Here is a 16,348-nt window from a genome sequence, read left to right as displayed (position 1 = left end):
TCAAAAACGTTACAATGCACAAAAGCAAAAAAATTTTTTTTTTAAAAAGTCACATAAATAGAAGTATCAACATGGAGAAACACACAAAAGTTCACATAAGTCTGCTCCCACATGTAAGGAGACAATTCACTGGTCACTGGTCAGTTAAGGTGTAAGGTGGATCATAACCACCTTCGACTTAGTGATAAAAGAGCCGGCAACATATACAATAAATTATATGTCTCTGGAGAAAGCAATCAACATAATTTGCCTGTAAGTCAAAATGGTCAAAGTGGTTGATTGTACAGTTATACTGTATACCTGGCCTATAGCAATAAGACAACGAAAAAGACAAATACAAAATTGTCTACATTTTATTACTGTGACACATAGTGCCCGCAAAAAATACAATAATTGATTTACTCTTAGGTGTCTAAGGCAATCAATATAAATAACTTAGTGTAGGTAAGATAATCAGAGTTCAAGTTTATGCAAGTCGATAGATTGATAAGTGACATACAGCACCCACATGGGCTCTACGATGGCCGTTTGGTTGGGTTGCCTAAACTAGATTGAAGTATGAATTTGTTTCAGTGAATACAATAACAGGCATTACCATTAGTGCTGCAAGTATATCGCTCTGTTTTGTTCACCACAACTTTACTAAAGGTAATAGATGGTGGCATGGATACAGGAGGGCGGTGTGGACCCAGGGAGGTGCGCTGTACGCTACATAAGTTCCGTAGCATAATCGGTGGCCGCAAAGATGAAGAAGTTCCGTTAAAATCTATTTCTGCTTTGATCTGGAAGATCAAAGGCAATTCCATGCTGTTCTATGCAGCATTCCCCCTCCCTCCCCCCTCGTGCTGTCCGTCTCTCCCTCCCTCTTCTTTGATGCCGGCACCCGCCGGGTCCCAGCGGCCGTCAATATTGACGGCCGTCACATTGAAGCATCTGTTCGCCCCAATAGGGCTGGTATGCTGCTGATTTCCATGTGTTGTTATAAACATTGATGGGGAATGAGTGATAGTTCCCTGGAAGAGATAGCACTGATATGAGAGGGCTTACCACGAGCCATGTGGTTCCTAGGGGAATAGCCCAGAGGTAGAGAAAAGAATGGAGAGCTGCAAGGTGTGAGTAGTCCTGCTGTGCACAGCAGAGACACCAGATAGATTTCGCCTGTCGGCTTCCTCAGTATCTGTCCCCCCCAGTTGTAAGTTTTTCATGTTAACGATCCAGAAAAATCAGCTGAATGCATAAATCTGGATGCACAGAAATGTGAATGAATACACAAAGAGATTAGCTTATTCCCAATTCTATAGAGGTCCATTATGTTATGTTTCTTACACAGCACAATATTAGGGTAGAAGAGGTTTTTCGTGGCTGCAAAGAATATATTGGAGTTCAACAGAAATAAAAATATCCGAATCCTTTGATGTATATTTCAGTTCTCACATAGAGTATAGAAAGCAGGATTGTACATGTCAAGAATTCAGTAACTGCATTATACAGGATGGATTTGCAGTTAAAATATACATTTCCATATTCACACAATGTATTCATTGGATAAAGGAGATGGATAAATATTGAGTCAGTTGTATTATGTTCATTATTATTGGTCTTTATACATAGTAGGGTTTTTTTGTTGGGGTGGTAAAGCATGGCAAGCAGTGGCCATGGCAACAGATTTGTGTGCATTTAACAGTACTATGTGTAGTGATATAACTATTTCAGATGTATTAAATGAGGACAGACACCAAATTCTAGTTCCAAGTAGCCATGTTGTACAAGAACAGTTGAAACCAGGAAACCACAACCCCAACTCCCATGGCAGCACTGGGTGTGGGCAAATACATAAGATTGACATTACACAAACAGTAACCCACATACAGGTAGGTTAATTATTGAATGCACCAAACACTGACACTACTATCATATACTGTACTCCTTGATATTGGCATTTTGCTTACAATTAACACTCCTATTAGAGTGTCTCCCAATCAGCGCCGGGGATCACCAGAATGCCCCTGCTGGCTATTGGCAATGGAGAGACCCTCCACCTGACTGCGTGTGTCCCAGTTTATTGGCGGTGGGGTAAGGAAACCATGCCTTTCTCCTCTTCAGGGAGATTTGCAGGGTTGGGGGGGGGGGCTTTGGGCACTGATGGGGGAGCAGTGTGGAAGCAGCGGAGGGCAGCGATGGGCTCCGTCAGAAGGGGATGCACGAGCATCCCCTTTCGGTGGCTGGCGGTTGCCAATCCAACCACCTGACCCCCGCTCCATCTGTAACTTTGCATTCTTCTGCATTGCTTGTTTGTAGCTCAAGATCAAACATTGAGGGTCATCCAATTTCCAGTGGGAAATTACCTACCTAAAGTAATTGTCTCAAGTGGGGCTATCATTTAGCCCTGATAAACATTATTGCAACCAAAACATCACCAGTAAACTTCACTTCTGATGGCATTGCTAAATATTCTTGCAACAGTAGTATGCAGTATAACATCTGTACATGCAGCACAAGGAACCATAAAGTGGATGAACTACAGCAGCAGAAGGCCAAACCGGTCAGCTAAGAATATTAAACGAGGCTACATTGGGCACAGGATCACGAAAGCTAGACAGTTGTACCAATCCTCTATTGGCTAATTAAAGCAACACTTTAATAACAAAGCATATACTGTATCATTTAAAGCTGGTTACATAACCAGGACAATGAGTATAGTGCATGCCAATGGCTTCCAGTCCATATCTCAATTCAATGGAGAATTTGGTGAATTGGGAGATTGGCAGCATAAATGTGCAGCTAACAAACATTATATCAATATGGGCCTGATTCAGAGTGGCATGCATGTATAGTCCGCAGATGTGGCTGCATTTAATGCTTAGAAATAGATGTCGATCTTCATTGCTGTTCCGAGTTGGCTTTATCTGTGCAGCTGCACCTCCCTAAAGTAGACGTCAACACTTACCCTATACCTGCTGCAAGAGATCCATCTGAAATCAGACACATCTCTGTGCATGCTCACTTCTGAACAGCAATCCAATCCCAGCCCAATATGCAGTCACATGACAGCCCTCCAATCAGCTGCCACTGAGGGGGAAAAAAGGCCTGCTCAAGAGCTTGAATAATTGTCCTCCTCCTGAGAGAAATCCCAGTACCTTACAGTCCACCATCTTTTTATATATTTTATCCATTTGTGTATAAAATGTTTGGAATAAAAGAGAAAAATCAAGGAAACCTTTACATATCTGAAACTTTGTTTACCACCGTGAGTAAGGGTACACCACCCTATTGTGAAAAGAAACCTTGATATGCTTGTATAATCATTTTAATAGTGAGTCTTGGTACACCATCAGCAGATTCATCTTTATGAAATATTGAGATTGATAAAACCTTCCTACACATTTTGCCTTCTCTTTCTCACCCTATGAAATCCTGAGTGAGGAATGAGAAGAGACCTGATATCTACTAGTGAAGATCCATGACCTTTATCCAATGAAAGGGGAGTACTTTTAAAGGGGAGCACCCTATTTTAGATTATATTTACCTCTTGTATATGTTTAAAAAATGTACTTAGAGCAGGCTGGCTGGCAGGGCTGGGATGGGCAGGGCATGCCAGGTCAGGGCAGCTGGCAGCAGGAGACTGAAAGGAGGCAGCCCATTGCAGTTTACACTCACTGGGCACTCGGGTCCGACAGCGACGCCAGCGGCAGGCGGGTGGCGGCCTGCAGAGCAGACATTTGCAAGATGACATCATCATCTCACGAGCACGTCAGGGCATCTCCGCAGCGGCGGCGGTAAACGGGCTGGACCTAAGCCTTTTTAAGACACCCGGATTCTGGGAGAATCCCGGAATCCGGGAGACTGGAAAAGTCTCCGGGAGGGTTGCCACCACAAACGGGAGAATCCCGGAAATCCGGGAGAGGTGGCAACCCTATATATCCCCGGTTCATCTGTCACCTGCCTAACATTCTCTGCTAATACCTTCTCCAGATTTATCATTGGCTTCCTGGGTACAGCACAGGATACCTTAAACCATCAGTTCTCAGACCAAACTCTAAACTATCGATTCCCAGACCAAACCCTGAACCATCGGTTCCCAGTCCAAACCCTGATTCATTGGTTCCCAGACTGGCCCCATAACTATTGCTGCCCAGACCGTTAGCTGTACCATTACTTGCACCATCGGTTCTCCGACGTCACCACAATCATCGGCCTCTGACCAAAGCCGGAGACTATGGTTTATTTGCACAACCATCGATACAAAAAAGTCCCAGGATCAGCTGGGTAAACAGTGACTCTAACAGAGCGCCATGACCTGCTCATCATTTGCAGCAAAACCCATATCTCTTTGCAGGGGTACCTGGAGAAGACCACCAGTGGGTTTAGACTGTGTACAGAGTCTCCGCCAACACTCTCCCTAGCTGTGTTCTCAGTTTTCCAGTATCAAACATATGTGCCATTGCTACATCAAGCCCCCAATTTCAATTCCCAGAATCCTCCACTGGCCCACTGTTGACACAGCCAGGATCACCAGATACCCTAGCCCTGACACAGCCCAGATGTGTACAATTCTGAATCATTTGCAGAATTGTCGCTAATTCTCCTCAAAATGAACTTGCATGTACAGTATTTCTTATAGAGCCCCATTTATATTTTAAAAGCATAAAGCAAATATTCAATATATTTATTGCAACTAATGAGTGTTGGGACACTGGAAGTGACTGGACAACACAGACTTTTTTACAGACTTCATTCAGACCTGTTCACTAGGCTGCCTATACTCAACGAAGCGGTTCACTTCTGGGGTTTGCACATGCACATAAGTGCACATGTGCAAACCCCCCACGGACATGTGGCCAAATTCGCTACGAGCGGGTCTGAATCGGACCCTTTATTTCTTCCAAGACAGATGATAAAAGGTTTATGGAGTGTAAAAAGTTTAGAGCAAGGTCTAAAGTTGTTTGCACTTAAGCAGTTTCCTTATACTTGAACTTCATACTACTCAGTATACAAATAGAACCAGTATATACTGTATAATATTCTTAAAATAATATCACACATTTTTTCAAAAGATACGGTTTCAGTAGATATTTTATAGCATTTTGCGTGGATGCCTGTGTTTTGGTTTGGTTTTTACTTTTTAAGCATAAAAATAAACACCATTTAACAATTGCTAAAATCAATTATCAATGTTAGAGTTTAAATACACAATGATTATTAGTTTGGTGAATCAATTTGTTAGTGGTGGTCAAGGTTTTAAAATTATGCAATAAATTAACCCGTTAATTTTGGCTTAATTATGAGTTTCAGTTTTAAAAAAGCTGCTCAGATTTTTAGGCTGCATTCAGGAGCAGGCGGTATTTTCCCCTGCATTCATAAAAATGAATGCATTTACCCTCTTGCATGCAACATAGTGTATTCTCTAATTTCAATTATTTTGCTCCTGATTCAGACTCTCAGGGGTTTATTTAATAAGATGGGAGTTTTATTTAAGATGGGATGTTGCCAATAGAAACCAATATGAATCTACTTCTTATTTATTTAGCACCTTCTAGAACAGTGATTTTAAACCATTTTCAACTCACAGCACACCATACAAGATTTTAAAATTGCCAAGGCACACCATCAGACCCCCACAGGGAAAAACACTTTGGCCTACGCAGAAGAAAAAACAACTCATTGTCCTCCATATAAAAGAAAACAATCACACTGGTCCTCACAGGTAACTAAAATAAAATACATTGACCCTCATATGAAACCAAGAGACCAGTGAATAACATTTGAACTGGTGGTGGTGGAAATCTCTAGATCTGACGGCACACTTGGGAACAGCTCTTCACTGGCTCCCCATTCCTTTCCGAGTTCTCTTTAAACTCATCACCACCACCTACAAGGCTCTCTCCTCCTCCACCGCTCCTTACCTCTCTTCACTGATCTCTATCCACACTCCCTCCCATCCTCGTCGTTCCGCTGCCGACCGCCGCCTGACCTCTCACCTAATCACCTCCTCCCACTCCCGTGTCCAAGACTTCTCTCGTGCTGCCCTACTGCACTGGAACAACCTCCAGCCACCCATCAGGCTTTCTGATTCCCTTAGCTCCTTCAAGCGCTCCCTCAAAACCCACTTCTTCCAACTAGCCTATCCCTCCTCCTCATAACCTCTTTCGCTCCTCCTACCCCTCCATCCGTTCCCATCCGTTTCTACTTATCCTACTGTTTTTCGTTCGTCCACCCACCTCCTTTTAGTCTGTTAACTCTTATGAGTAGGGCCCTCCTTCCTCATGTACGGTACTCACCCTACCTCTTTACTTCACCAGTGCTCCTGCCCTGTTCTTCCCTTCCTCTACTTCATCTGCAGTCTCCTCGACAATTTCGACACCTACTTCAGAACTGATGCTGATCTTAGATCTACCAGCCATACCCCTATTTATGCTGTATTTTATCAACTCCCTGTACGTTTCCTTGTAACTTGTTTTTTGTTTGCTATGTACGGCGCTGCAGACACTTTGTGGCACCTTATAAATAAACAAACTCCTACTACTACTAAGGCACACTAGTGTACCACGGTACAGTGCTTAAAAAATATATTTTGAGGCAATAGATAAGATCTGATTGATTGCTATGGGCAACATCACATCTTCTCGGACCATAGGTAAGGAGATTTGCGGGTCCCGGCGGCGGCACATTTCAAGGGTAAGGAAGGCATGATTGGGGGGCAGATTGCTTTAGGGGGGGGGGGCATTTTGGTAATTTCTGGCAGGGGGGGGGGGGGTGCATGGCCACTGAACTACCCATCTTAGTAAATAAACCCTTCAGACTTAATCTATTACATAACTAAGCAGATAATATGCATCCTTTTGGAATTTGCACCTTAGATTATTTTTGAAAATTCTATCATTAATACGGCAACACATATTCCAGCCTAATTAATTGAATAGAGCAGGTGTCATCAGAATGTCACAGTCCATAAATGTCATAGTACAGAGACCTACAGAACCTTTTAATGTTTTCTCCATTGACCTTGTGAAATTAATAGCTGAAGGGAGTAAGATCCACCATATTAATTAGTCCTGGGATAAAGCAGGTAGGAGGGAGTAATAATTTATGCCAAACACTTGTCTACTTAATTACCCCAGCACTGGATATCTGCCAAGATAACAGGCGTCTTACATCCATAAACTGTTCATTTTTTGATAAGTAATTGGATTACCCTTTGAAGAAACAATAAAAAAAAGGCAAATGTAATGGTTCTTTGAAAATGCTTAAAAAATCTAGCTATCAAACATGAATGTGTCACTATTAATGTATACACTAACCAAAGATAATGCTGTATTGGACAATTAAAACATATGTATTTTTAATATGAACCTTTACTAATATCCTATTGTTGATGGCTCCATACTTTTAATTCGTAACCTGAAATGTATTGGTGCAATCTATGCAGTGCACATGAGCTAATGACTGATGGGGCAGCTTGCAGTTAGTGATAGGCTGAAATTCTGGTGTTGCAGTCACCTCATTACTAAACACCCAGCAAGGCTCACCCTATTAGCCACATGCACTACTCTGTTGCAGGAATTCTAGTTTGTCTACTATCTATGTGATATTAGCAGCTCAGAAGAGGACCTGGATGGGGACTCCAGCATTTCTAACCACAACTCTTTGTTTAGGGTAAGTAGTATGTTGAGTGTGGATTGGGTGAATAGGGCATGGAGGATGACATGATCTTTGGTAATAAGGGAGAAATGAAAGGCGAGGAGGCTGATTAATAACATATAATAAAAAGCAGTGACATGCAGTCAAGGTAGGCATGGGAGGCAAAGCCTCACCAGGCATACTCCAGTTTACTGCGGATTTTTGACTTTAAACATTATTAGAATAATACAAAGAATATATTTATAACTTTTTTAAATATCATCTTTGTATTATTTTAATGTTTTCATTTAAAACTCACCATATTTGGAGCCCTCTGCTGGATATACAGGAACTGTCTGGGGGGGCGAGATGTATTATGCCTGGAAAAGTTATAAAATGGAGGGTGATAACGCACCAGCCAATCAGCTACTACCTGTCATTTTTCAAACATACCTTGTGGCATGGAAGTTAGTATCTAATTGGCTGGTGGCTTATCACTCTCCATTTTATCACTTTTCAAGTGATGTTTTCCTTAGGTCCACTTATGTGGTGAGAAACATGATTCACTTCTGTTTACCCACATATTCTTAATTGGAAGCCACAAGCACTGATTTTGCCTATTGCATTGACCATAAATGACTTGAATTGATTCTGGACCACCAACCTGAGGCCCCCCTGCAAGTGCTCCAAGGCACCCCAGGGAGCCTAGGCGCACAGTTTGGGAACCACTGTCCTAGCCATTGACCTCACCACACATCACTGGAAAACTGAACATCATTCCCATATGGGCTTCTTAAATATCTCATTCCAGAACCAAGACTATTGCAGTTGACTTCCCTTTGAAGAATGAAGATTTGCATCCATACAGCCTTGAGGAGATGCAGTCAGCATCCTGGCTGTGAGGATTCCAGTGTTCAGAATATGGATGACTGCATCCTGACTCCCGCCGGAATTAAAACATCAATTAGCATGCTGGCGCCGGAATTCCGACTAATGTGCAGCTAGGGAAGGCGAAGCTAGTTTTAGGCACTAGTGGGGGGATTTAATGTCAGGCTGCATGGAGGGACTGGTAGGGTTAGGCACTTAGAGGCGATGGTTAGCGATAGGCTGCCGAGAGGGGGCAGTTAGGTTTAGGCAGCAGGGTAGAGGGATTAGGGTGAGGCTTAGGAGAGAAAACATTTGAGGGGCAAGGGGAAGGTAAGTATACTTACCTGACCCCTGTTGGAATTACCTCTTTCAGGATGCCGGTATCGGTTTTCTGACTGCTATCATCCTGACTTATAGACATCCATATGTATCCCACCATAAGTGCTTAATGAGTTTAGGCACAAATGATGATATACAGATGGAGCCGGTCTCATCTTTGCAGGGGCTGGTATTTCTACCGCCAGCCCCCGTCAGCCGTCAGAATGATACAGTGAGAGCAGTGAGCATGCTCTATGCAGAAGATTGACACAAGCAGAAGGCCAACATGGAAAAGGTCACCATGAGTTTTTCACATTTTTTTATTTTTTTATTTTATAAAGGACATGTGTTGAGCACATTGAGGCACCGTGCCCGAAGCATGGACAAGGAGAGGAAAGAATGGTGTGCCGATCGTATCCAGGCACCAAGTGGACCCAGTACACTTAAACAGTGTCCATGTCAACCTATGTCAACAGACACCCAAATTTAAAAACAAACCTAACCGACCTTTTTCATGTCGGCCATTTGCATGTCGACCCTTTTCATGTGTCGATCTACTGGGTGTCGATATAATGACTGTTGAACTAAATATTGTTGACCTAACGATCCATACACGTTAAAACATCAGTCTATGGAATACAGTATATCAAAACCATTTTCTAGATTTCTTTATCACTGGCTGTAGAATATCTTAGTAAATAGCTGAGCAGATTTGGATTGATGCAATGATGACATTTCCCAACTATGTAGGAGGTGAAGAGAGACTGAGAAATGAGTGTTAATGCCTTGTTAGTACTTGGCACAGCTTATTCTCTCATGTGATGCTTTCCCAATAACAAGCAGGATGAAGAGAGTATTGTCTCTGCATACAGGCTAATTTGCCGCCATATGTCAGTACAGCACAAATGGAACATAGTAAGCTGTGACAGAGGCATTTTTCTACAAACAACATATTTCTCTAGAAAGCCACATCTGAAACGGGAGCTTTGTAATAGAGTTAAGTGAGTCTACTGTAAGATACTACTAACAAACAGTATATAAGGTATATTATACTGTACATATATTTCATACTGTACAAAAATCGTATTATTAAGTAGCAATAATCATACCATGATCCAATAGCCTTACGTAGGGCCTGATGCAGCGATGGACACAATGCTGATGTTCTATGCTGTGCAGCCATTTTTTGTCACTGCACATGTGTATAAGTCACACATCCCATATGCCGAGATGGACATGTAATGGTGGGAGCAGTTAGGATTCATTGTCAATCACCTTGGGTATGGCCAGCAATAAAAATGAAAAACAATTATGTGCTGGATTTCATCAAACGATGGACTCTCGCATGCGTGCCATGAACTGTACGCATTCGCAGTCATTCAGTTATCAGTTGGATTAGGTCTGAATAATCCCCTCAAACACAAGTGTGTTACCAAAGCGACACAGCTTGTAACTGTTATCAGGTATGCATTTACAATGGCCGTGGCGTCTTAATGCTGATGGCCGTGCTCTATGACCATTTGGTTACTTAGAAGGACGATTATTAACTGATGTTTGTGCAATGTCTGCATCTGTATACAAAGGGCCTGATTCAGAGTCGGTTGCACTTTTGACGTCACACAGCCTCTGCGGCCCTCTGCCTGAGCAGTCCGGACATGCCTGCGTTGTCCAGACTGATTCCAACATAATGTTCGCCACCCGCCCAACAGCCCGTCACAACACCCACCACATCGTCACTGCCCCTGACGCAACTTAAACTGAGGTCACGGCAAGATCACAGTTAAAGTGCTCGCTTATATGCGCACATACTCAGTAGTTTTTGAATAGCAATTTCTACAATTCTGCGCCCATCTCTAAATCAGGTTCAAAAGCAGCTGATATCCTCCCACGCCTCCAGTGGGCATCTCAGTACAGACCCTGGTAGCTGTGACATTTGCATATTTCCGCACAGCAGCAACATACAGTACTAATGGGTCTATGTCTAAGCCTTGGAGGAAGATAAAGTCAAAGGAGATAAATGACCAACCATTCAGCTCCTGTCATTTATCAAATGCAGCCTGTAACATGGCAGTTAGGAGCTGGATGGCTGGTGTATTAGCTCTCACTTTATAACTCTGTAAGGCTTAGTACATAAATTCCTAATTTACAGCGGCAATGGCACTTGTGAACATCACTGAATCAGGCACACTGTGCATGATTGAAACCTGATTGCTGTGCTACAAATCTTTGGAGCCCCGCGATCAGGTAATTCACACCCAGAATATGTCCGCAGCTGTGCACACAGGGGGGAAACCATTTGCACTCACTCACCATCAAATGGTTTTCTCCCTGCCTAGACATACCCAGTGCTGTGATGGATGTAGGGAGATGCAGGCCGCTGCTGACGTCAGTGGCCCTCCCTCCCCACGTCCAGGCCCACCTGCATTTCTAGGTGGCACTCCCAGAAAACACTGGGGTGCCGCCTACAAACACCCCCAGCTAGCGATTACTGGCTTAATTTGCATACCGTGCACATGCGCGATCATTCGATAATACGATCATTTGAATTGGGCCCACAGTTCCTCTGCAAATTGCATCTAGGTAATGTGAGGATTCTACTATATAGTAACCTTCTCTTTCCTTCTCTGTTCAAGCATGCATTTATTATTACCATTCTAAAAAAAGCTCTGTCTTCCGTGCTTATCCCAAGCTTAACTCAAATCTGTAACCTCTCTCTCTCTCTCTACTGGTATCTTTCCTTCTCTGTTCAAGCATGCAGTGATTACTCCCATTCTATAAAAAAAAAAAACAATTCTGATCCAAACTGTCTCTCTAACTACCGTCCTATCTCTCAGCACCCATGACTCTCCAAGCAACTTAAGAGACTTGCCTACACTTTCTTAACTCCTACATTTTATTGGACCCACTACAGTCAGGCTTTCACTCTCAACACTCTACAAATACAGTGACTTAAAGTAGTAAATGATTTGGCCACTGCTAAATCAAGAGGCCATTTCTCACTTCTTCTTCTTCTTCTTCTAGGACTTCTGCTGCCTTTGATACTGTTGACCACTCTCTACTCATACAAACACTACAATCCCTAGGTCTTCAGAACACAGCCTTTCTTGGTTCTCATCCAACCTATAATATCTAATCACTCTTTATGTGTTCTCTGATTCTACCTCTTCTTCACTACCTCTATCAGTTGGAGTACCACAAGGCTCTGTCTTAGATCCTCTGCTTTTTCTCAAACTATACCTCCTCTCTTGGCAAACTGATCAACTCGAATTTCAGTATCATATGTACGCTGATGATACTCAAATCTGTCTATCCTCCCCTGAATTGTCATCATCATTATTGCTCCGTGTAGCTGAATGTCTTTCTGCCATTTCATCTGGACGTCATCTCGCCTCCTCACACTCAACATTTCCAAATCAGAATTAATTATATTCCCACCAGCCAATAGTAGTTACCAGCCTGATATATATATATATATATATATATATATATATATATATATATATATATATATATATATATCACTGTTGAAACACTACAATCACACTACCCCACAAGCTCACTGCCTAGGTGTCATCCTTGACTCTGAAATATCCCCTATTCCTCACATTCAATATGTCTCTAAATCGTGTCACATTATACATCCAAAAAATATATACTAAAAATATATACTAAATTTGACCTTATCTCACATAAGACACTGCAAAAACTCTATCTCACACATATTTAGTATTGAAATAGTCCCTTACCAGCTTTCCTAAGAAAAGACTCTCCAATACAATTTTGAATACAGCTTCAAGGATATTATCCTAGCTAGACGTTCAACTGTTCTGCTGATCTGCTCTGTCAGTCCTCCTCTGGTTGCCTATATTCTATCATATTCAATATAAAATGCTTCTACTCACATACAGCTCGTTACACATCTCAGAATATATCCCCAGCCGACCCCTCTGCTCTGCACAAAATCTGTGTTGCTCATATACACTCATTAAGGGCGGGATGTATTAATATACATCGCCGCCCCTCACCTGCCAGCCGTCGCGATGCTACCGCATATGTACTAACATATGCGGCTAGCATCGGGTTGCGGTGACGGAGACCCCCGCGATACCTGTAATGTGGTGTGCGGGGTCTCCGTCACATCTCGGCGGCTGTCAGTGTCCACCTGCGTCTCCTCCTCCCCCTGCAGCCGGATGTCCTCCCGGCTGTGACACTTGCTGGGGGAGGAGATCGATGGATGACGGGAGGGAGGGTCGTGCGGGCGGCGATAGAAGCCCATAGGCTTCTATAGGGTATCTCCACCCAGAGGGTGGCGATACCCTGCCAGGCGGAGGGGGGGCGGACGGGTAATGGTACATTGGAAAATGCGGTAAAACCCCTGTTTTACCGCATTTTCCCTTTAGTACATCCCGCCCCTAATTGCTCTAATGCATGATTGCAGGACATCCGTCGGACATCACCCACCCCATGGAATGTGCAGGGCTGCTGTGTGGTGCCCACACACACGCACACACACAAACACCACCTTATATAAATATATTATATATAAATAAATATATGTATGTATATATGTATGTATATATGTGTATGTGTTATATATTATTCAGAACACAGACTGTATAGACACAATATGTGACACTTGCATAAATTATGTTTAGAATAAAAAGAGTGTGGTGACTATTGTCCTGCTCGGATGGGGAGTCAGCCACAGAAGAGATATTAATGCTTTTTAATTAACTGATTCAAACTTGCAGGGGAGGAGAGGTGTTCTGTTCTGCCTCTTATGCTGGGTACACACCAGGACGACTAGGGCCCGATCCCCTCAATCTAGATCCAATCCTGACCAATTGGATGTAGATTGTGTGGTGATTGGGCCCTTTTCTGTCCTGGTGTGGACCGATATCGATCCGATGCGCGGTCCCGCGGGTCGGTCGGTCGTTATTGAGATCCTACCTGCTGCAGGTAGGATCTCAATGACGACCATACAGCCGGGTGCGGGTCGCCATCGGATCGGACCCACTCACGGTGCACATCGTGAGCGGGTCGTGTTCCCCCGCGTCACCGTGAGCGGGTCGGACGAGACACTGACGACCCGCTCACGATGTGCATCGTGAGCGGGTCGTCCTGGTGTGTACCCTACATTAGAGTTACACCACTGCCTCCTACTATCACTTAAGGTTAAAATTGCACCTGTAGAGGGGATATCCAATTAGCACCAGAAAATTAATAGGAGTGGGAAAAATAAATTTTCACTGATATTTTTTTCAGGTAATCCTATTAGGATGCCTGGAAAAAAATTATTAAAATACGTAGTTTTAGTGAAACGTGTGTTTGTGTGGTCTAATCCCCATTTTTCCATAAAAACTGGGAACTTTCCAGGCATTTGTTTGTCTGCTTTTTGGGGACAACGGCCTGAAAAAGTGAAAAAAATGGAGAGTGATAAACCACCAACCAAAAAAACCTTAAAGACAGTTTTTGCTATATAAATATAAAAATTAGGCCCACGCTGAAGGATTTTTGTGGGTGACAAAGTAAAATATATCACATCATTCATTACATCAATAATTCACTACATGACTAATTATTTCATTAGTGACATCACACAGAATAGTCCAAATATTATTTCTGTAACAACCGGATACACTGTCAGTGATTTTATAGCAGTGTCTGTTTTTAATGATTCTATAAAATTAACTGTAACAGTCACAGCACAGATGGTAAGCACTGAATAAAAGTTTGACCCACAGATTAAAATATCACTTAAAAACACATCTATTAAATTGCTGTTACATTTCCTGGTCCCTGAGCTAGGACACATGCTTAATTTATTCGCTATCATGATTCAGTGTTGCAGAATCCTGGCAGTACACTTTCTAGAATCCCTTATAATTGCCATTCAGTGCACAATTGGCAGACATGAAAAACGCATGCCAGCAGTTGGTAGAATCATGCTTCAAATGTGCGTAGTCAGCAAAGATTAAACATTCAGGTTCTCAAAACAAAACCATGAGCATTTACTTACTGTAACTTAATTAAGACCCAGGGATGATTTACAAAAACTTTTCAATATAGCACACAGTATTATATATATTATTATTATTCATTAAACTTGCTGTATCTGTTCAGAGTAATCCCATCAGTATCACCATGTGATATTTCACAAGGCCAAATGGTAGGCTTCTGTTGTTTCTACTGCTAAAAATGGTGGTGTTACTAATGTTTCAGCGCTGTTCATCTGCTCTGGTGTCAGTAACAATCTGGATGTGAAAGGCTTGCTATTGATGTGCCAGCAGTATAACCTTCCTATGTCTCACACCAGACATTTTCATTTGAATCCCTAGAAAATGTGCTATTTCTTTCAACATGCTTTTATCTCCTGACAGCTTAAGAAGAAAATGTCCTAGTATTCTTTTCAAATAGTTGTGGTCTTTAAAACTTTTTCTACATATATTCTTTTTAAAAGGTAGTAACTGTAAAAAGTAATATAAAGCAAACACAGTACTTATGTATTATCTGGGCTCCCATGTTAAATGCACCCCATTTTTTCATACCCCTACTATCCAACTACGGAGTTGATTTTAAATAGTGTGGCGAGCGCAGCGAGCCACCGTGCCCAAAGCGTGGCAAGCGCAGCGAGCCCCAGAGGGGACGCGGTCTCATAAGAAAAACGGGAGCCCAGATATTACATAAGTACCGCAAACACTTAAGGCCTACATACATTACTGCGACTTCTCCAATGGGAGAAGTCACAGACGATCCCCCCTGAGCCACCCGGAACCTTCCTGGGCAGAAGGATCGCATGCGATATATTATAAGCGGTCCTTTTGCATGCTATATATCAAATGTGATCCCATTCCGCGCTGCTTAGAGGCTGTCTGAGTCGGAGGTCAGACCTGTAGCTGGTCAAAACGGGAAAGCGCAACCGATTCAATGTCAAACACATGTGATTTGGCCACTTTTCATCCAATTGGGAATCGGCTGAAAAGTGGTCAAATTGCATGAGTATATGGCCAGCATTACTGTAATAAATCAAAACTATTGATATGACATGCTATATAAAGAGGCATCATAATAACCTACTAAAGCATGTTAAGGAGAGTGTGCAGGTGGCACCTGTAAGCCCAGACATGTACTGCTACTGTACATCTGAGAGGGGTGTCATATAATGACTTACTGTAAATAAGCCCCAAAGCATTTAGCAACATTTACAACTATTGTACTTGCAGAAGAAAAGACACTGATGTATGCTAGGTCTTGTTCATGTATTGTATTTTACATGTGGTTCCATAAAGGTGGCCACGAGAAACCTTATTTAAAATGCATGTAGCCATATGGATAAATGTGCCCTAAAGCCAGTGTCGGGAAAGGACATTGAATGTATTGATTCTGATTTATTTTTCACTCCAAAATGTAACAGCTGTATAATACAGTATATGTGAAATCAGGGAGATTCCTAGACTCTTCAGGGAGTGTAAGCAATGAGATGTAGGGATCTATTTATTATGCTACAATATATGTTTGTGCGGACTTTCAGCTCAAAGTTGCCCAG

General features: G+C 42.5%; 1 protein-coding gene across 1 annotated transcript in view; it reads right to left on the bottom strand.

The window, feature by feature from the left end:
* Positions 1-16,348, bottom strand: part of SNCA (synuclein alpha) — a 42,961-nt gene that overhangs the window by 8,938 nt on the left and 17,675 nt on the right. The window lies entirely within an intron of this gene.

The sequence above is a fragment of the Crinia signifera genome, chromosome 1 (genome assembly GCF_055691185.1).
Source record: "Crinia signifera chromosome 1, ASM5569118v1, whole genome shotgun sequence".
NCBI classification, from domain to species: Eukaryota; Metazoa; Chordata; class Amphibia; order Anura; family Myobatrachidae; genus Crinia; species Crinia signifera.
Note: the sequence above shows the minus strand (reverse complement) of the source record. Positions and strands in the feature narration are given on the sequence as shown.